Source organism: Cyanistes caeruleus, chromosome 10 (genome assembly GCF_971803275.1).
Source record: "Cyanistes caeruleus chromosome 10, bCyaCae1.hap1.1, whole genome shotgun sequence".
Lineage (NCBI taxonomy): Eukaryota > Metazoa > Chordata > Aves > Passeriformes > Paridae > Cyanistes > Cyanistes caeruleus.
The window spans coordinates 22549454-22555174 of NC_141710.1; positions in this window are offsets into that span (position 1 = coordinate 22549454).

A 5721-nucleotide genomic window follows, 5' to 3' on the forward strand; every position below is an offset into this window, starting at 1 on the left:
TCCAGCATTATCCCTCATTAGTGACTGGGATTTAAAAAAGGGATTAAAAATAATATCAGATTATAGATAGATGGGTAGATATGTGCATTGGTTGCAGTGCTTTGATTAAAGTCCTGGGCTGCTGACGGGTTTTTTTCTCTTTTATTTGAGATCTCTCGTATTCACAGTTCTCTGGACCTTGCAATTATTTTCACAAACAGTCCCTGATGCTTTATTAACTGGCCCAATGATTTTTTCTATCAGTGATGGATAATAAGGTCCCCACTGCCCTCCCAGTGGTTAGTGGTGCTGAGGGGAGCTCTGCTGAGCCTGGCTCTCACCCTCACCTTCCTTGCCTGTGGGAGATCTTTTGGTATTTTCTGGCCCAGGGAAATATTTATTTAAAAATATTTAAAAATAACCTTTGTGGGGCCATCCCAGCTCTGGTTGTGAGACTGTGTGGGTTGTGTCTAGAATTGCTTCCCCATCACTGTTCTTCTCAGCCAAAACATGCACATTTTATCTGCTTCTGTGTATGCCTTAAACATGGGAATATTTTCTCTGAGGAGGACTGAACTGAAGGGGAACTACTCTTCGAGTTGGGATTACTCACCCTCTAATAGCTGCTGGAACAATTTTTCTCCCATATCTCTGAAATACCCTTAATTAATCTTGCAGACAACTTGCAACATAATTGTGTCCCTAAACTGTTAACCTTGAAAAATATTTGACAGTGTATTACCATCTCAGAAATTTGTTATCACAGGGAATAGAGTAAATCCATAAATATCCTGGTTTCTCTGGAAAGTCCCAGAATAATTCTTTGTTGACGATCTTTATTTTTTTGTTTTGTCCCTTTAGTTTTATTTCTGACCTGGTGGCAGGAGATGCAGGAGAGAAAGAGGGCACGTTAGGAAAAACAAACCAAGAGCAGTTTGGAAGAAAAGGTGGTTATATATTATGCATAACATAGTGGTTTTTACACAAAGGAGCTGTCCCTTGCATTTCTTTCTCATTTGCATGTCTTCAGGGCACCAGAGGACAGAGACACTGGATGGCACCAGCTGCCATCTGCAATTGGGTCACAACTGGTCCCTGGTAACCAGAACAGACACAAAGACAGCCGTGCAGAGCAGGGGGTGCAGAGCCCGAGCTGGCCCATGCACACAGCCAATGCTCCCCAGACGAGGGAGGACGATGTCACCCACGTCACCGCGGCTGTCACCGCGGCTGTCACCGCCACCAGGGCCGCGCTGGCGGGCTGGGGCAGCCAGAGCTGTGCGATACACGCTCTGCCCTGCCTCTAGTGACCTCCTGAAAGCCAAGGCGCTCCTGGGGAGCTGGCTGCCTCCACTTAAGTGTTATTAACATTTCCTCTCTTGGTTAGCAGCTCTAACTCTAAAAACCAAGCTCTCTTGGTTTTAGTTCTGTTTCACAGCCTGGCACCGCTGCTGGGAACAGGGGTGGGCCTCTCCTGGGCCTGGCTGCTGCTCTTACTACGCTGCCATTTGAAATCATCAGGAAAAAAAAATAATCAGGAGCTTAAAAAAGCTAAAGCAGACAGGCTGTTTCAGATTATTTCAGTATGTGTGCTCGCTGCACCAGCCAAATGTTCCTGTTAAAACCATAGTCTGATTTTCCCCCTGAAAATCAGGTTATAAACAAAAGGATTAGAAGAGACCAACCCAGGCAGAGAATTTAGATCTGGGTTCAAATATGAGCTGGAAATGATGGAAACACTTTGGTTTGAGGCCTTCCCTATTTTAATAATAGTTCTTTCTAAAGATATGTATCCTTTATGTATTTTTATATCAGGGATTAACTGTGTATCTTGGGAGAAACCAGAAACGGGAATCATTATTTTACAATTCAATTCAGAGGAATCTGAAGGTTGGGATCAGTAGGGAGAGCAAGAACAGCTGCATTTCTTATAATTTTCCCATTAGAATACACTAATTTCCACACTGCTGCTCCCTCATTTTTAGTGTGCTGGTAGGTACTATTCTCATTTTTGGGGCTGACAGCCCAGAAACTTGAAAAGAGGGAGTCTGGTTTTCACAAAAGGAACTTTTTCTCACTTAATTCAAACACTCATTCAGTTTGTATTTGTTAATCTCAATATACAATTTTTTTAAAAAATCCATGCAGCTAAATGACATTATAGCATGTTTGTGATGCTGTCATGTGTATTCCCAAAAAAGAAACTCAATATAGATGATATATTTATAAAACTGTGCCTAAAAGGGTTCCACAAGAGATTTTGGGCAAGGGCCTGGAGGGACAGGACAAGGGGCAATGGTTTCCTATTGACAGAGGGCAGGTTAAGGGATATTGGGAAGGAATTCCTCCCTGTGAGGAGGAATTCCCAGAGCAGCTGGGGCTGCCCCTGGATCCCTGGCAGTGCCCAAGGCCAGGTTGGAGCAACCTGGGATAGTGGAAGGTGTCCCTTTTGAAGTGGTGGATTTCCTCCTCGAGGGGAAGATTTATTTGGCTCGCTCCATTTCACACATAAGAACACTTAAAAAGAGGTTTTTACTTCTCACTAAACAAAGGGACTAAAATGAAAAGGAAAAACCCCTAGAAAAGCTTTCCAGATATTTTTACACATTTAAATCAGCTTGTTCTAACAAGAGCAATTCCACCAGCAATCCAACACCAATCCTATCAGTTTTTTTACCCCAGGAATATCTTTATCCCAGGGATCTGTCACTCTGCAATTCCAGCTCCTTTGGGAGGGTTTAGGTTTTTGCACAGAGTTCTGTTTGTCCTGTGTGTGCCACAGCTGCCTATTGAAGCACCAGCAAAAGCAAAAGCTTTGGGGAATTCCCAACAATGAAGTTGAAATCTCTTTCCTGGTTAGTATTCAGCCAGGCTGTAATATTTAGCAGACATTTTCTCTTCTCCCAGTTTTCAATAGGCTGCATTTATCAGCATGGAGTAGCAATCAACATGTATTTGCTCATGTATTTATAAAAGTCAGCTGTGTGCTTCCACATTATTTCAATTCTTCCTTTAAAACCCTTTTGCTTTGTTTGTCTTCAGCAGGAAAATTCTGGGTAGATTTGATGTGTGTATGGTTGGTGTGCAATAAATCCATGAGTATTAGAACAGGAATTTCATTAATAGCTAAAGTGAATTATTTATGTAGCCCCTTGTTGCATCCCCAGATTTATTTAATATTGGCATTGTAGTATTAGATAAGTTATCTTTAAAAGAGAAAGGAAAAATAAAAAGGATTGTTATTTGTATCTCTGCACTTAAAATGACAATTTCCTACTGGGGGATAGATTCTAATGCCACTGGATTCTTGAGAAAATAATTTATTCATATAAAATCATATATTCTGCAAAGCTCTGAAAGTGATCTGAGATAATTAAGCCATGGATGAATGGACATTTCTACAACTGTAAGGAAGGAGCGTTCTGGATCAAAATGAACAGAACAATCATGATTTATCCTGAGTGACCAAATCACTGATGTGATTGTTTTGTTCCTCCAGCAATATTTTTCTGAAGTAAAAAATGCAAAAATGCCCTATCCTCGAGGAAAGCCTTGAGAATTTAATTCTCAGAAGTCAAAATTTGATTTTTTTAGTGCTGCTTTTCTCAACCAGTTGGTTGCAGCTCCAAAGGGTAGTGAAAGACAATTAGAAGACACAAGGCACTTAAAATCTTATCATCTCCCAAAATAAAATAAAAAGTCCAATTCCTACTCCCCCATTCCAGTTTTGCCACAATCCCCCAAAGTTGCACCCACAGCCTTCCCAAAAACACCCAACTGCAGCACAGACCTGGGAATTATGGTCCCAGATTGGAGGGGAATTCATTTTACTGGAAAGGGAAGTGGGTCTTAAACAAATTATGCAGGAAATAAACACCCACTTGACTGGAAAGAGTGAAAAATATTGCAGTAGTCATTCAATAAATGGCAAATTATGCACTAATTTATCTCCCCTCCTTATCTCATTGGCTTGTCTAATCAAATAGTTAAAATTCTGTGCTTCCAGACATTTGTATCAATCCACAAATTTGAGGTTTTTAATAATATCCAATTCAGAAGAACATTTTGACACTTGCCTGGACCCCACTGTCTCCACCTTAATGGGCATTAACTGCCCCAGCTGAGTTTCTGGAATAAAATCCATTGATCTGCGTCAGTCAGGATCTTGAAAACTGAAGACCTGAGGTTTCAAATCCCAATCTGATCATATGCATTAAAATAAGCTGGAAGTCTTCACTGGACTTAGGCTCAGGCTCTGACAACCCCAACTCCAGCTAAAATTCATTCAAGCAAACCTCAAAATAAAATGGAATATTTCCCTGTTAAGATTAAAAAATGAGATGATGATTATGATATTGTTCTTATTTTCATTTATCATTATTATTGTTGTTTCTATTATTACATAATCCTTTCCTCTCTGTTCAGTGGAATATCCATCCTGCAGCAGCAGTTGGGGATTTCTGTTTTACAAATCAAACACCAAATGCAGTGAAACAGAGCTGGTGAGAGCTCAGGAAAATGATTCAGCGTTGAATGGATTGATTCAGGATGTTTTCCCTGTTTGCTGGCACATATGGAACACATGGAGATCAGCTCAGCTATAATTACAAGACAACATCAAGAACAGTCTAAAATTCCCTGGGGCAAACACCCCGAGGAGGGGAAGGATCCTTTTGGGGGCTACAAGTTGGATAAATGGCATTAGAGGGGAAATGGGATCAAAAATTGAGAATTTATTCCCAGCATTAAGATCAGCTGAACTGAAATAGTCCCCAGGGAAAGGAGCAGAAATGGGGCTGTTTGGTGTCTCTAACATTGGAAACACAGCGTGGGGAACAATTTTACATCTGCCCAGAGGTGTGAGGGCATCCTAAACCAAGCTCACTGAATCCCTGGCCTTTCCAACAGCCTGGGCTGTTTGCAAGAATTATAGATCAGATCCCTAATTCCTACACTCTGGTACCTGTGATATCATTTGTACATGGTAGATCACAGCAGGTGTGCAGAATTAATGAGGCACCATCATTAAATTTAAATTATTTTCTCTTTTTCAGATATAGAAAATTCCCACACACCAAGTGGGGTTAAAAAACCAAGAGTAAATTTCTTAATACATACTCAAGAAATGCTTTTCCATAGAGGCCAGTCATAATTAAAGCTACTTAATCCAATCCCTTGAGATCTTTCCATACATGTTTCATGTCCCAGAGCAATTAGAAATATAAACTTATTTAAAGTAAATCTGTCAGGAGGAAAACTGGACTGGTTTTCCTGCTCAGATCCCAGTGGGACCAGCTGGGTCTGACTCCAACTGTGTCAGCAGAGAGGAAAACAGGGATGAGGAGAGGTTTGGTGTCCCAGAGGTGGGCGAGCTGGAGGAGGAATCTCCCACTCTGGTGAGTTGTCCAGAGCCCAAGGAACAGCAGAATTAAGTCTGGCCTTTATTAAATGCCCAGTCCTGGCTTTTGACAGGATCAGCCTGTGTCCTGGATTCCCGAAATCTGAATTCAGCCCTGCCACTTTGTGTGGCTGTGCTCAGCCACAAACCCCGAGCCAAAGCCTTGCACTCCTCCTCCTGCCACTGCTGACAACTGAGGTGATATTTCTTAGTGGCTCTAACAATGCAGCCCTCTCCAATTCCCTCGTTTGGGGCTGACTTCATTAGTGACCTCCCAGCGCAGCGTTTTTCCGAGTCAATAATTACATTTCCATTTTAACAGCAGGATTGCAAGCCTTGACATT